Source organism: Plodia interpunctella, chromosome 25, assembly GCF_027563975.2.
Source record: "Plodia interpunctella isolate USDA-ARS_2022_Savannah chromosome 25, ilPloInte3.2, whole genome shotgun sequence".
Taxonomy (NCBI): Eukaryota; Metazoa; Arthropoda; class Insecta; order Lepidoptera; family Pyralidae; genus Plodia; species Plodia interpunctella.
Window position 1 is genome coordinate 3,641,433 of NC_071318.1, and position 18,206 is coordinate 3,659,638.

At 35.6% G+C, this 18,206-nt stretch overlaps 1 protein-coding gene across 2 annotated transcripts in view; it reads left to right on the plus strand.

Moving 5' to 3' along the window:
- sano (serrano) overlaps positions 1–18,206 on the plus strand; it is a 104,915-nt gene that overhangs the window by 62,070 nt on the left and 24,639 nt on the right. The window lies entirely within an intron of this gene.

The following is an 18,206-nucleotide window of genomic DNA, read 5'->3' on the forward strand; positions in this document are numbered from 1 at the left end:
CGTTCTTGAAACAACGGGGCGTACTGAAGTACGGTTAGCAGTTTCGTTGCCGATTGTCAAATTTTGCACACCATACCAGAGAGTACACGTGACTTCATCTACGCTGGAGAGTAGAAGAGTTTATTAATAAAATTAAAGTCAATTCCATACCAAGTTTTGACTCAATGTGAACCAGTATGGTCAGTACCATCATTTGATAACATCTCTTGTTGTTTAACCCGGTATTTCTAGTTTTTTTTGCGAAAATACAGTTAAATGTCGTACTGTCTATAGACCTAAAGCCTATTTGCCTTCTTTGCCTTAAAATATTTACGTTTTTTTTTTCTTTGCCTCGTATTATCCTATTTGATTTATAATCGGCTCTCATCTTTATGTTTTAACTAGCTACGCCCCGTGGCTTCGCTCCCGTGGAAATTTCGGGATAAACATGTATACAACAACAACTTAACATACCTGGAATAACACATAGGTTACTTACCCTATGTGTTATTCCAGGTTATATTCTTCCCGTGTACCAAATTTTATAACAATCCGTCCAGTAGATTTTGCGTGAAAGAGTAACAAACATACACATACACAAATACATCCTCACAAATTAAGTTCGCTATTTGTTACCTCTCCACGCTTTATCAACTCAACCAACCTTTCTCAAATATTGCATACGTACAGTTTGAAGTACGGAAAAAGACACCGAGTACTTTTAATCCTGGAAAAATAAACGTTATCGTAGGAAATTCACGCGGGCGAAGCCGTGGACTAAACTTTGTTTATCTATTTATGGGATTTGTTTTTTTATTATGAATAATGAAAACTTGTGGAGAAAAACTTGATATTTATCATTTTGTGTTTTTTGTGAAGGCAATAATGTTCCAAGAAAGTAAATTTCACTTCACGTAATGATCACGATCAGCAGCAATGAAGGATACGAATATAAGGAAGAATGCTAGCTAAAATATCGTCACAGGTGGATGCATAATTTTTGTTCAGACAACTAGGAATGCCGAAACCCTTGCGAAATAGATAAGAACAATTTAGTACATATATATACAAACCCGGGACTCCAACGCTTTGTGGCTCAGGAAACTACCAGGGAAGCAATGAGAGAGAGATGTATGTACCTACTATGATAACTTTACATACAAACCCACAGGCTGCATCTTAACGATCGAATCTTTTATTTTGCAATAAGATAATTACGAACAACATTAAAAACTACATCATTAATACCAGCCTCTAGGGTATTCTTTTTCTTTACCCGACTTGAATAATCGATGTACTATGTTGTGCGTTTTGCTGCAGGTTTTGTCTGCAAGTATCATTAGGGAAGGAATGATCATTAAGGGCTTTATGTATAATTCTTCGTATAGGTACAATGTAATATCCTGAGTTTTGCTGTAATACTTTTGGAATAACTTGTATCCAAGATTTAAAAATGCTTTTTAACTATACCAAGGCAAACATGTATAATTCTTCGTAGACTATTCTTCGTATATTCTGAGTTTTGCTGTAATGATTTTGGAATAACTTGTATCCAAGATTTAAAAATGCTTTTTGACTATCCCAAGGCAGTCGCAAAAAAATCATGCCTCCATTAATGATATGTATTTTTCATTTCGGAAGAAGAAATATAATATAATATTGTATAAGCAAATATAAATCAATCCGAAGATCTTATAAAAATTGCTTTGTTTTAGAGAGCGGGAATCGAATTTTAAAAATAGAACTGAATGTGGCTCGAACAATTTCGCATAATAAAAAAAAAAAGATTAAAATTCTATTATTCCAAATGAGATTAGAACATTATGACGTAACAAAAACTTATTATTATAAGAAATGCCTTGTTATACACAGACAATACAGATTTTCCCGCTTTGTGCAAAGAAAACATAACAAAACAATAAACAAAAAAATGGGCAAACATAACAATAGACGACTCCTACGCATAGTTACTACAGAAAATAGATGACAAATAGAACTATTATTATGATGTCATCAAATCACATAACTTAAGTTTATATCACACAAAAATGATTTTTATGCGTATGCCAGTATATTATTGATTTTTGCTGTGTATGTTCGCGACTAGTGCCTGCCTAAAAACAAATATATCACTCCATCGTACCTCTCGATTCGATCCTTTAGAGATTTTACAAAAACACTGAACTAAAACTATTATACCAATGCTGTAAAAATGGAACGTGCCCAGAAATTCAAAAAAATAAATTAATCAAATTTTTATTTTATCTTTTCATCATTCAGTTTAATGACTGTACATCTATTCAAAATTGAATGTACTTATACTCGTAAGCTTGCAAGTAAACGTCTCAACCTTGATGCATGTTAGATGACCTCTAGACCTCAAGTGACAAGATATGCGACCTCTGGCATTTGATAGAATGCGTCTGTATCACCAAGGTATATGTATGACAGAAATTGCATGTGTTTTGCGTGTCTTATTAGCACATAATGTGTTGATAACCTTTGAGGATCTTTGTACTACCACATTAGAAATTGTAATTATTATCCTTTGAAAGTTTAATAATAACATTATTGTGGTATTTTTCTCCTGTCATTACAATTTTTCAAATTTCAACAAAGACAAGAATTAGTTTTTTAACATAATTAATCTGTACTGTGGTAATGTTAATATTATACGCATGATTTATTTTGGAAATCATTAATTTTTCAAGAAAATTGAGGGTTCGTAATGACAGCACGGACGCAGCAGTCGAAAAGCTCTGAGAACCACCACATATTGCCATATAGGAAAAGCTTGAACTCTCCTATCTATGTATATTATAGACATATCTTAGTTAATAAAAACTATGCTAAAAAGTAGGTAAAGTGTTGCGCCGTCTTAAGACCTGTAATAAAACTATTTTTGACATAAAGACCCAACCACACACATCGAAAATATTTACTGCACCAATGGAGATAGAGTAAGAATGCAATAAAATTAAAAGCAGCGAAGATGCGGTTATAAAATGGCGAAAAATAAACAGAGCAGAGTTGCTATCGAGATTTTTAGTTTTATTCTGCTCACAAAAATCTATAAACATATATATAAAAATAAAATTGAATATGATTTTAATTATCATCAAGAGAGGGTGGGTCCTGTATATTTAATAAACGTATGTCAAGATTGTGTCAATACATTAGAAGCAACTAAGTGACTTATTCATTACTAGCGGCCCGTCCCGGCTTCGCTCGCGAAAAACCATAATACACACCTAACACTACGCCTAAACCTACCTCAAGAATATTTATTAAGAAAGCCAGCATCAAAGCCGTTGCGTAGTTTTAAAAATCTAAACATACATAGGGACAGACAGACAGCAAGCGACTTTGTTTTATACTATGTAGTGATAGTGATTCGCATCTCACCGTGTGACTACAATAAAACAGAAGAGTTCGTACCTAATCTGAAATGCTATCGGATTGGAAAAATGAATAATTCATAACGAGAATATGTCCATCTTTTTGTGATTCCCACGAGAGCGGCTCCCCGGGGCGCTACTAGTATAATATAATTATGTGCCAGTAATTTAGTTTCATATGAGCACTTAACAGAAGAAAACTTACTTTGCGACTAAGTCCATAACTTCCTTTTTTTTTCCAACCATAAAAATAACGTACATGTGTATTTATTTACCGATTGCGAATGCAAGTGAAGGTTATAAACTCAATTCAATATTATTGTCGTATTTATGTTAGAGTATGTGCTGTGTTATGATTCCTTCGACACCAATATTTATTTTATAGCTCGTGCTAAAACGTCGCTTAGCTATCGCTAAATTAATTGGCTCTATTAAAAATTAAATACACAAAGTATATATTATATTATAATAATCAAACACAATAATTAAATGTTGCTATTTTATTAATTAATATAATTTACTATTTTTTTGTTCTCCTTAAAGAAAATTAAGAATGCATTAACTCCAAAAATCGTGACATCATGGTACCTACATTACTGTCTCATGCGCTCCATAATTATAAACTTTTAATTTTTTACATTAAAAAAAGTATCCGATTTGACTATTTGGAAAGTAGCCAATTACCGTAAACCTGTTGATACACGTCTGATGACGACCTCCGGGGGCATCATACCGGACTGCTACACTGGAAATCCCGGGTTCGATCCCCGGTCAAGTCTCGAACTTACCTTGGGGCTAACTCAATCTATGTGATTTGTAATATAAGTATTATATTGTATTTTCATATAAGTATTTATTTACATCCAAGACCCGGGCCAATAAGAAAAAGATCATTTTCCATCGAACCCGGGACCTCTCGGTTCAGAGGCAAGCACTTTACCGCTGCGCCACAGAGGTCGTCAAATTGATTATACTGTTTATAAAAAAGTTTTTATGTAATACCCTGGATATCAAGGATTCTAATGATATTGACACATTGAAAACGGGTAGGTTAAAATATTTATCTTTGAACAGATCGATAATATATGTATAGTAAATTCCCTTATGGCGAAGTCAGTCTGTCTAGCTCATCGGGGTCACACCTTCAAGGTTGGAGACGTGACGAAGCGATAGGAATCCGTGTAGGCGATGTAGTTAGTGACAAGTCGCTCTTAATGTCTCGTAGGGTTGGGAAATGTGGAAATTTTATCGATAACATTATCGATACCTTGTTTCGTTTCTTTGTATATTGAAATAAGCTTATTAGAATCTCTCCCTTTCTATCATCTGGGCGTTTTCCCTTTTGTTTCCTCAGGCGTTATGCATTGGAGACCAGGGTCCGCTTTCCTACTTTTTCGTCTTCACATCGCACGGTTGTTTGCATCCCCAGTGTAGCCAGGGATGATATTAGCGCCAAAGGTACGAACCTTTGGCGCAAATATCATCCCTGGCTACACCAAGCCAGCACTTCTTGGGTTTCTGCCAGATTACCTTCTGCCAGACAGCCTTCTGCTTTTGTAAAATATTGAAAAACAACAATATTAAAAAATAAGAAGACAACATCTAAATTATTTCTGATTATAATCTGTCTGTTTTATTTGCAAAACAAATATACTAAATTTATGCTAATAAATACAGAATGATATTCGTATACATAAACATTATCCCTATGTATTAATAGATTTTCAAACCGGATTTATTTAATTGTGAAATGAAACATTAAACGATTACAGGTCAATGTCGCGTAATAAATTTGATTCCAATTACAAGTGAATTATTAATTTGTTTAACCAGTAGTAAATATCTCAAATATAAATAAAATTTATTTATGAAAATTTTCAGTAATATAGGTTATATTTTTTCAGAAGTAAACAATACAAGCGATATCAAAAATTATATCGCTTGTTTCATGTTGTTACATTATTAGCCTGCTTTTAGGGAATTGCAAATATTATGAATTGATTTAGACATGATCAATAGCCGACTCCAAATTCGAGAGAATGTTATGAGTGTAAATTAATTTGTGACTTCAACTCAATCTGAATGCATGAAAAAGATGGACGTCTGTGTTCTCGACCACAATACTGACAATATTTTTTCTTATCTAAATCAAATTTGTGTTATTTCTACGTCGTAAATTAGAATCCAACCATTTATTATTTACCCAACTCATTATTATTTTTATCGATAACACTTTCACTTGCCCTTCACTAGAAGATTCAAATGCGTACAAAATCGCAGTTACTTGTACATATTAAAGGGTAAATACATGATCAACCATCAAATGCTGTTGTACTTTATTTGTCCCTTTTTCTCGTCTTTATCCTAGTCACGGTGTAAAGAAATGCGAGGTTTATCTTTTGTCCCATTAACTTTTTTAATCTTGTTTACGTCTTTAAAGGAGGCTGGTTGATTGCTTTTGTAAGTTTAATAGACAAATAAGATGGCTTTAAAGAAACCATATTCCACAAGGATTATTTATGTGAAGGTCTATATTATTATTTCGTTTTTGACCGTGGCTTCACGCATGGATTTTTTGTCTTCACTGTGTTTTTATGATTAAGAAAATTGTTTATTAAAATTTCCTCAACAGTTTTATTTTACCCAAAAGTAATAAACGAATACAAAAACTGCGCTGGTACGGCCACGTCTTGTGTAGACCGGCAAGTTACGAAGGGAAATTATGTTATACCGCTCCCACCTGACCATGGCAGAAGGGGCACTGACTTGATGTCGTAAAGGATGATATGTGTCAATCTGTCAATGGTCTGGTAACTAAGAAAGACCGGGCGGAGTCGACAAGAAAAAGTTGAAAAATGGTTGACAAAATATTTATCCATTACGGGGTAGACAGAGCCAGGAGTTGCGAAACTTGAAGGCGAATGTTAATATATGTGGAGGGCTTATTTATGGAATTGAGGTTTTTTAGATGACTGAAGTTTTATTTACTATTTTCATATATCCTCTGAAATCTTTAATCTGACGACCTCGGTGGCGCAGTGGTAAAGTTCTCGCCACTGAACCGAGAGGTCCCGGGTTCGATCCCCGGTCGGGTCATGATGGAAAATGATCTTTTTCTGATTGGTCCGGGTCTTGGATGTTTATCTATATATGTATTTGTTATAAAAATATAGTATCGTTGAGTTAGTATCCCATAACACAAGTCTCGAACTTACTTTGGGGCTAGCTCAATCTGTGTGATTTGTCCTAATATATTTATATTTATTTATTTTATTATTTTGTGGCTGACTCAATCTAGGTAACTTCAATTGAGACACAATAGATAAACATTTATTTAGTTCGTAAGGTAGACGCTATAAAGATATAAATAAAAAATTCGACTGAGAAAACAAGACTTCTCTTCGATACAAACATGGAAATAGCCACAAATGATCACGATCACCGAAAAAAATACTTAATTTAATTTGTTTATTCGCCGCGAAAGCCGGTGAATCCGCTATTACGTGTGGCGACGTCGCATCAAAATGCAAATTTTATGGCCCACGCTCTTGACTTAGATGTTAGATCAATGATAGATTCTAGGTTACCGAACTAATGGTAGGTAAGTTATTTTTAACCTGTGGAGGATGGTGATCGTATTTTTGTTTATTCAGGTTTATTTTTAAATATCGATCTAAATAGAAAGCTGTTTAGGAGAGTAAATAATAATAATAACTATATTAGGACAAATCACACAGATTGAGCTAGCCCCGAAGTAAGTTCGAGACTGGGATACTAACTCAACGATAATATATCTTATAACAAATACATATATAGATAAACATCCAAGATCCGGGCCAATTAGAAAAAGATCATTTTCCATCATGACCCGACCGGGGATCGAACCCGGGACCTCTCGGTTCGGAGGCAAGCACTTTACCACTGCGCCACCGAGGTCGTCAAGATTTATGTTTATACGTTTGCGAACGCATGACGCCCTGGCGGTTATAACAATTAAATTTTTGTGTCTTGTCAAACTTCACAACTTCGTCAACATGAATACGGAGAACAAATTAATATGAGATCGTTTTTATAAATCCATACTTCTATATACATCACACAGTTTCAAAGAAAGTTGTTTCCCGCTATCTGTCCCTATGTATGTTTACAACGCAACGGATTTTGGAGTGCGGGGTTTTTTAATACAGTGATTCTAGAGGAAGGTTTATATACCCGTGTGAAGCCATGGTGGGACGCCAGTATTATTATAAAATGCGAAATAATATTATAAATTCAATTTCAATTCAATAATCTGTCCTTTTCTGGTTTTGATAAACTTTTGAATTGATTTGTAATAATCCAGGGTCAATAGGACTTGTGGTGACAAACAAATATAAAATTTTGAATAGAGAACTTCTGAAGATAATACGTTCGACATTTAAAAACCAACATTTACAGAACAGACTACAGGCTAAAAATAATGATCGTGGCGTCAAGTTTTTGTTCCACCGGTTATACCCGAGGCAATCTAAGGATCATGTTACTGGCAGGTTGGTGGCGGTGGTAAAAAAAAGTTACGGTGTTACCTTACTTGGAGAGTGCAGGTTTCAAGGGTAATGATAGCATAAACGATTTTCAACAGACTACTGTATTATTTTCAATTTTTTTTTAAAGTTCAGTGATATTTTCTACGAAAAATATTGAATACACTCATAGATAACGTAAAAGGATTATCTATTCATTTATTTATAAATAAAAGAATAGACAAACCTTTTAGATCCTTATGGTTATGACTCACAACACGCATAGGGTGTTATAAAGTAAATAAACACGTCTTCAATTTTTTCAAGGAAATTGGTTATTTTATTAAGTCTTTGAGTAAGCACACACATATGTTCTGACCGTACTAAGTATTCAATAGACATCAAATAAGTCGCTTGTATATTCTTACGAGGTACGCCTTGAGGGTGCCGTGGGAATTTCTGGATAAAAGTATCCTAACTCCTATTTCAAGATTTTCTCTACTATGCTTCATCCAAGAGATGAAAATAGCTGATATTCCTCTTTCACAGGTGGGGCGAACCTAAAAAGTGCTGGCTTGATGTCGTCAAGCATAATATGCGTGCCAATGGTCTGACAACTAGGGATGCGGACGACCGTGCGAAGTGGAGTCTATAATGTAGGAAAACGGACGCTGAGTTCCGATGATCAGAAAGGAAAGAAAAGATCTAGAAAAACGCTCAGATAAATTGAGACAATAAAATACTTCACAATAACAGATCTGTTAAGATCAGACCAAGCATCTGCCACAAAATGGAAAGTATTAAAAAAACATTAAACCACATTCAAGCAATTCCGAAACCACCGTTAATTCGAAATAACAAAGTATCGAGTTGCTAAATCGATACACGTCCAATCCAGTTGCCTTATTCGGTCCGAAATAATCGCATAATGATCGATATTCCGGGATCTCGGTACGGTATCGATTACCGTTATCGGAAAATCGGAAATCGTGTGTGTATTCGATTGTTTTGTTGCGAAAGTGTGAGGATTGAAGGTCGAATTTTTGACACGCTTTCGTGTGGATAGTAGCAGATTCTAACAATAGGCTAGGTACAAGTCAAATCATATATTTTTTTCTAAAAATTTTGTATGAAATTCCCTAGTAGAATAGACAAAGATCCACTTGGCCATTCTAAATTACAAGCGGCCCGTCCCGGCTTCGCTCGGATACCCGAGGTTAGTTATACAACTATTATAAATTATACACGTAAACTTTTCTCAGGAATCAAACTATCTATTAAAAACTCGCATCAAAATCGTTAGCGTAATTTTAAAGATCTAAACATATAGGGACAGACAGATAGCGGGAAGCGACTTTATTTTATACTATGTAGTGATATTTTATTTCCTAGGGTAATATTTGTTTCGACTTTAAAAAAATGGCGTACAAACAGTACTAAATATAATTGCGAATGCAAGAATGATCTGATACGAATAGATGTTTGTTAGAAAATTGCGTCAAAAATATGTACTAATTTCGATGAATTTTGGCACGCAGCTGGAATTAGTTCCATCTAAGGTATCTTAGTCTATGGAAACATCTTATAGTTTCAATCCCGAATTTCCCTTTTGACACGAAGCCTCTAGGCACTGGTTGCTGGGACCTCTATGCGAAGACAATAGAGGTGAATTTTCAATTTCGGATATGTTGTTTATCGTACGTCATAAAAGTGCTGCCTGCATTTGCTTTGAAACCTCATACACTCAACTGTATATCAACATTCTCGAACACAACATATTCTACTCAGGTCAGTGCAGAGTGTAAAGTAACTTCATCGTGGCGGTCATGTAGGCCACTGTTCCGAGAGCTAGTTTAGCTATGCATTTCTCATTAAAATAATAATAAAGGTTGGAATCGGCGTCTGGATGGCTTTTTTTATGACTTGGCCGTAAAATCCCTTTGTCTATTTAGCTCGTATTGCTCGTAAACGGTCTAATGCATATCAGTAGGGATGTGGAATATTAAAACCAGAAAAATACCGGATATCCAAAATGCAAATCTATCCGAAGTGACATAAATGCTTTTACTTTTTAAATGCATATCTACATATGAGCGGGTTGTTTTATTTTTTATGTTTATTTTTTCTTAGACTCAAGGCACGCATGTTAATTTTCGACATTATAATGTTGATAAAAGAACTAAATGAAATTCTTAGTTTAGATTATTAGCCAGCCTGTCAGTCGCGAAAGATTGGGTGTTACGAAATTAAAAATAAAGTTCCAGATATAACATTATTTCGATAGTTTACATAAATATATTAGGATATATTATAGTGATTTCATTAACAACTTTTCAAAAATCCAATTAAAAATCTTAACTCTGCGCTCCTATCCAGTTTTTATTTATTCGGTGCTGATTACGAATAATCGGATATCCGATAACTTCAGTGACATTCCCACTCCTAGTACCAAGTAGGCACTACGGATATTATAGGCTTTCGTTTACACGGTGTGAAATGAGATTCATTTGTTAGCACTTTAATTAATTGGAATTGCGCCATTATTAGCTTCTCAGAATAGAAAATAATTACTCATTCTATTTCATTTTAAATTTAATTTTAATTTTCAGTTTCGAACGTATTCTTTTTTTGTTAGATTTTTTAATGGCTAACGTGTTACACACCTGCGTAAACATTTTTTTTTTTTATTTAACCATTTGAACATCGACGTGTCTTAGTCGTCTCCGTGTGGTCTTTTAATGATGAACCCAAAGAAACATAGTCCCCACAACCACGCAGACACGATTTGGTAGGAAATACTGAAAGTACCATACGAAACAAGGATAAGGTCAAGATAATACATTTATGGTCACCCATCCTGTAGCCGACCATAGCAAAAGTGGCTTAACCACCACTATCGCATTGAAATAAATAATTGCTAGTAAATAAATCCTGACGAAAACAAGGATTTGCGGAAGAGCATTATCGGCATTGATAGCTGGGATTTACGAGGCTCTGTCTAGGCTATATTATCTGTGGTCCAGGTAAATCAGTTCGATTCCCGCCCACATAGGATTGCTCCAAATGTATCGAGCAGAGTTGAGACGTTGCTATTTCTAACATAGTTTTTAGGGATTTCCAAAAAGAAAGGAAATCTTAAATTATATTAGAATCTACTTGGAAAGGTTTTGAAGTTGTATTGGCCACTAATAAGTTTCTATTTTTCTCTCTCTTTTCTAAGCATTTGACATGTTCCTATCTCAGTCGTAGAATCTCAGAGCTCAGGGTCTGCACCCTACTCATCCACTTGTCGCCTTTACGGAATAAATGTATGGAAATTCGGTTATTTTTCATAGAAGTATCTACTTAATCCACATACCTATCTATAGCCTAGAGTTCTATTCTATTTTCCGCAGCTAGTATGTCAATGTCAAAATCTTGCCACATTGTTCATGCTAGCTACCAGCATGACAGATACTTGCCCGTTTTACTTGCATATGTGCTCCGCCCTTTAGGTGGACAGAACCTAGACACCAGTGGAGTCCAATGTATTGTAACCTGCCAAAAATATAGCAAATCTATATGGTGAAGCAATAGCCCGTAATTATTAAACTAACAAAGAATATAATGACTCATTCAGTTTACACAATTTCACAAATCTCATTGACGGTTGACCTTAGTAGACTGGACGAAAATCACTATTGAAAATACACTTGTGCAAGTCGACGCTTTGATTCGATCTCTCTTTGACATTGACATGCGCTGTCATTTGACAGGCTTAATAATGTTTTTTTTTATGTGATGAAAATATAGTTATTGCAAATTATGCAGCCACATCTACTCAAATCGGATTGACTTATCGTAATCAAGTCCCGTCAAGTGCGAGTAGGGTGGACGCACCGAAAGTTCTGTTCAATATATTATTTTTGGTAAGTATGTACTTAATTATTTCATCTTCAGATATTTTTTACTATATTTGCTGTATTGCGCTATTGTTTCTTGATAAATTTAATGATTAATGATTCTAAGTCAACGGGAAATACTCTATAGGATTGTTAACTTCTCGTTTTCACATAAACCAGTATTATTTTCGTGGCATTGTTGTGTTAGCGTGAAAATTTTTCTTTCTTAAAATATAATTACATCTTATGTTTTATCTTAAATTTATACCCTGTCAAGTCTACATAAAGTCTTCAATGTTAAAATTACACACATTCAGGAGAATTCTTCAAAAGATATTACGTTCTAGGTGGGCGACAAACACGATATGGTCAAGTTAAACATTTATTCAGAAATTAGATCCTCACTGGCACCACTACACATCAACTATTAAATAATATAATATTTCTCAAAAGCTAAAAAATAAACTACTGGCATTTCGGTACGACCACGTGATGTCATTATGAAATGTAAGTTATGGGTTTATCCGTCACTTCGCCCACAAATCTCAGATAAGATCTTTTATGACACAGACGTTGCGCGTCGTGCAGCGTTCCATCGCACAGCTAGGACACCGGGTTATTGTCAGTTCTATCGTTTTGCCATCTGACTTTGAAGTCGGCGCGTCATACAAAACCTACTAAACTCGTCAATTTACACATTCGAGATTTTAACATCGATTGTTTCACAACACTACGTGTCTCTTCATAAAATAACAATGACAACTGAAGTATTTTATCGCAGAATTTAACTTTGACTTCACATACATATTCTCACGTCCCCTGCCCACAGTTTGAAGCGACAATGTAGGTGAATATAAACTGTTATCAGATATTGAAAATTAATTCGCTTTTATGCGGAAATTCTGAATGGGGAAATGCTTCCTTATCCTTACATATTATAAAACAAAGTCCTCAGCCGCGTCTGTCGGTTTATCTGTTCGCGATAAAATCAAAAACTACTGCACGGATTTTCATGCGGTTTTCACCTGTAGATAGCGTGGTTCCTGAGTAAGTTGTATAATTTATTATGTTTTTACCTGAGCGAAGCCGGGACGGGCCGCTAGTAATTTATACATATATTTTTGTCATGTAATTATATATTGGTATTCACAGACCACCACTTGCTTCCGATGAAGGTAAAAAATATCGTGACCATCTCAATGGTTCACTATTTAATTACTTGCCGCTAGATGGCGGTAAAAATTCGTAAAAGTCACATCAGATGCCTTAAAGTGACTTGAACAAAATTTGGCAGTGTTAGCAATAACACACTAGAGTAAGCATAAGGGTCACCACATCACGCGTAACAGTTTGACCTTTGCCCCAACCCGCTTGTGTTCGAATAAGGTCCCTACGTATTACGTTAACCAATCTTTATCAGTTGGGGTAATTTCCTAAATTGTCTTGACCGAGAATCGAACGCGGAACATATACACGCGCCCTGACCTCTAGACCACTTCGTAATACAGAGAAAACAGAAATAAACTTGCTTTACTCATTTTTTACTTATAATTTTTCATAATCCACTTAATTTCAAGCTTATTATTGCAATCTTGTTTATTATAAACGCGAATTTTTACGTTTCTTACACAACTCGGCTAAGTTGTGATTGTTAAAATTTGGTAATTGGCTCAAGCGTATTATATTGAGTGCTGTATAGTCTAAATCAATAAATATTATGTCCAATGGAAGCGTAAACAGCGCCATTGGGCACTTTTTTTTTCAAGAATCAAGAAAATATTCTACCTTGCTGTCAATGTCAAATAGACATTTTTGTTTTTTTTTTAGTGAACCAACTGTTACTACAACTCGACCTAAACAACACATGCAAATTCATTTTTCTATGTACCTATATTTTTAGTAAGTAGGTGTATACAGATAGCTAGCTAATTGCTAGATAGCTTTTAAACGTTTTTTTTAACGACCACCCGCAATATGTCTCACGACTTTTCCGCCTTCACAAAACATTCCAAACCTTTTGGACCAGACTAATGTTTTTGAAAGTTGGCAAATTCAATTCAATTCAAAGTTTGTAATAGTACGTGTATTAGATTTTTTTAAATGTTTTTTTTTTCGTCAATGTATAGCGTTGTTTTTCTGTACATTTTATGCTTTGTGCCAGAGGTCAAGTCAAATGTAGTAATGTATTTAAGTGCATACACGTAAAGCCCGCGGCAAGAGCTAGTGCAAAGAACCGCTCGACGGATTTTAGGACACTTCAAAATATTTCCTAGCCCCTAGGCGCTGAGGATTTAGAGGGAGATGGAATATAACATTATCATTTATTTGAGTGTAGATTTCATGCTGCATCGCTATAGAAGACAAATAAAGGTGTACTTTTGCTCATCATCATCATTAGATATTTTATTATTCCCTTAGCTGGTGCACCCTCCTTCTTTCTCTCTCATGTTTGTTCCCGGTTGCATTCAGAGCTATGACTCCACGAAGCCTGGAGTGGGGGAAAATAAACCTTAAAATTTTGGCTGTAATGTTACATCCAGCAGCCGGCCTGACGTCAACCCGTCTTGGGAATGCTATTATTGTCTGTCAGCTAACTAGACTATGTGTAAGCGTGTGGCTAAGAATCTTTTCATAACTCCCTATTATATAATCTAATAATCACTGCCAATATAAAAATTTACTCCAGAATGTAATATTATAAATAGTAAAACTGATAGGGTGCAAATGCTGACCTCTGCATGTATGGTGTAAAGTTATAAGAGAAGCGGCGTAGAAATCCATAAGCCATATGTCAAACAAACAGTTATTTTCTTTTTCCTTGCCTGTTCCCCGTGACGTAAGGCAGTCTATGTCCTTGTACGCGAAATTTCAAGACGATTGGTTGAGTAGATAAGAGTGAAAAGGTAATAAACAAACATAAAACTTTTGCTTTAATAATAGGATATGTTTAAGAATATTTGGAACTAGCTTCTGACCACGGCTTCGCCCTCGTTAATTCCCCACGGGAACAGTTATTTTTCCGATGTGAAAGATAGTCTAGAGTAGCCTATGTCATTTTCCACACTTCAATCTACATGTACGCAAAATTTAAAAAAGATTGGTTGAGTAGATAGCGCAGAACTATCGCATTAATAATATCTGCGCGTTGGAAGATATATTTTTATTTATAAAACGGCATTTTTGTATTTATGTTTTTTAAAGTTTGAATAAAATTCATTGGAACATTTAAATAGAAAAAAAAGAAAAAAAAATTTTTTACATAAACTGAAGACACATGTTTTCAATCCATAAGTTAGGATTGATCGTCTCGCTTATGACTTATACTACTGTCGCCGTTCCGTTAATGAGTCTGGCCGATAACTGGTCGGTGAGGGTTAGAGGTCAGATGACTGAACTCATAACCGATTATTATGTGATGAATAGGGGTACCTTAAGTAGATAGGAGTTTGGTTTTCTCTCTCTCTTCATCTTCGAGTGATACCGGTTCCATTCCCGACTACGCCTTAAATCCTTATCGCGTAAAAAATAAACATATTATAAAATAAAACCGCTTCCCGCTCTCTGTCTGTTCTTATGTATACTTAGATCTTCAAAACGACGCGTCGGATTTTAATGCCGGTTTTACATTGATTCAAGAGGAAAGTTTAGGTTATTATTATGATTTTCACGAGCGAAACCGCGACGGGCCTCTAATACGAGGGCTGCTATTTATGTATCCGGAATAACAAAATTAAACAAACATATATTATTACATATGGTTTTATTGTTTCTCGAAGTATTCTCCGCGATGATCTATGCACTTCTGCATACGATGAAACCAATTTTCAAAGCACTTTTTCCATTCTGATTGAGGTATGTCCAAAACGTGTGTTTTGAACGCATCAACGGCCTCTTCGCGGCTCGAAAAACGTTGACCACGTAATTTATTTTTAATGTTTGGAAATAAATAAAAATCATTGGGTGCCAGGTCGGGGCTGTATGGCGGATGACCCGTCAATTCAATCTTTTGACCCTCCAAAAAATTATTTGTTTCAGCCGACTTGTGGCAGCTAGCATTGTCGTGATGAAGTATGATTCTGCGTTGTGGGTTGTTCTTTCGTATTTTTTCAAAGACTTCTGGCAAACAAATGGTGGTGTACCATTCAGAATTAACCGTCCTACTATTCTCTAGTGGCACTGTAGCTACATGTCCGTTGATACCAAAAAAACAAGCGACCATTTGCTTTAAAGTGCTTCTCGCACGAACAACTTTTGTTGGATTCGGTTCATCTTGAAAGACCCACACCGTTGACTGCTGTTTAGTTTCAGGGTCATAAGCATAGATCCAGGTTTCGTCACCTGTGTAGATATTATAAACAGCTTTTGACGTGCCACGGTTGTATTTTTTTATCATTTTCTTACACCAGTCGACACGAGCCTGTTTTTGATCTACGCTCAAGTTGTGCGGAATCCAACGCGAACAAATTTTTTTAACAATTAAATGTTCGTGTAATATCGCGTGTATACTCGTCATACTAATGCCCAGAGACGCCTTTATCTCGCGGTATGTAACATGACGATCTTGCATTACTAATTGTCGCACAGCATCAATATTTTGTTGTACCACTACCGATTTAGGACGACCCTCCTTAATTTCATCCGTGAGCATAGACCGTCCACGTTGAAATTCCTTAAACCAATAATACACAGTGGTTTTCGATGGTGCTTCATCTCCAAAAGTTAAAATCAGTTGTTCGATGCACTGTTTTTGAGTTAATCCACGCCGAAAATCATAATAAATCATCGCGCGAAAATGTTCACGAGTTAAATCCATGGCAATGAAGACAAGCTATTTTCAAAATTGGCGCCAATTGAAAAAAACAAATGACAGGGACATGAAAAATATTTATTCTCTAGCCGAAGAGTTTTATTTTCAAATGTTGTAATTACTTTTTAAATATTCTAGAATTATTGGCCAGTTCCGGATACATAAATAGCAGTCTATCGTATTTGATATTTGGCTGTGGTTTTGCGACCGAACTACAATTTCATAAAATTTTTGGCTTTGAACAGGGGCTTCGCGGCGCTACAGCCCTGAATTCAATTAAACACGATGATGAAAGGTAGAGAGAAATCTTTTGAGAATAAAAACAAGTCAGATCATTTTTGAAAATAATAATGAGATGAAAAGATTCTGGAAACTAGCGGAAATCAAACCTACGCCTGTCTATCCGGGACAGTGCTCTTAACCACTGAACTATCGAGACCATGCCAGTTTCGCAAAATTAAGAAATACAAGTCAAATCATATCCTTCCAAAAATGGATTGCTTCAAATAGTATACTCAAAACGGTATCATCGCAAAGAATATTGCATTTTAATCGACAACAAAGTTATTTTTTATGCAAATCAGCGTCATGTAATTAAGATATCGTCAAATTAATTATTTGCCTTGAAGCATTGCACATGCATGTTTGTTCATTGACCTCGTTTCTGCAGGCGGCGTGCAGATTAGAACACACACTTGCGCCTTTTGTTTGATTGATAAGTAACAAGAAATACGACTATTTTAGGCTACCGGCTATCATATCACAAAATAAAGGAAGCAGTGGTGGTGTAATGGTTAAGACGCCCACCTGAGTATCGAAAGGTTTCAGGTTCGAATCTTACTCGTGCCACGTGCCATATACAAATCTGACTCATGTATATTAATTTCATAGACCACCACTTCCTGTGAACTGCAACCTGCACACAGGTGTTTATTATTTTGTGTGTGAAATGGAGAATGCAAAGGCAAGGCCCTCCATTAATAGTGCCAAGAAAGTTGTTGTGTGTATTTCAACGTAATGACCACGACCCACAGCCATGAGGAAATACGACTATGAAGAAGAATTATACATAATGATGGGGATACAATGGTAGGCACCTCACGACCCGGCCCACGACGTCACCACCAGTTTGACCATTTGCGTGAGCATGACTTTATTAATACAGCCAGGGCGTCCCGGCTCGGGTAAAACGCTGCGGCCGCGCTTGGCTGTCATTAAAATTTTTCAAATTTTAACGAAGACAAGAATATATTTTTCTATCTTACTTCAAAATAATTAATCTGTACAGTGGTAATGCCAGTTTTATGAATGACTAGATGTTGCCTGGGGCTTCGCTCCCGTGGGAATTTTGAGATAAAATATAGCCTATAGCAATCTTGGATATAATGTAACTTTGTAATGGTGAAAGAATTGTTGACATCGGTTCGGTAGTTTCGGAGATTATCCGCCTCAAACATACAAACTCACAAACGCTTACCTCTTTATGATAACAGTATAGATTGATTTTGGAAATAATTCCTTCTTCAAGAAAATTGAGTGTTCGTAACGTCAGCGCGGCCGCAGCAGTCGAAAAGCTCTGAGAAACAATCACATAGTAGTCTAAGTATAAAGTATACGCTATTCAAATAAGTATTGCGTG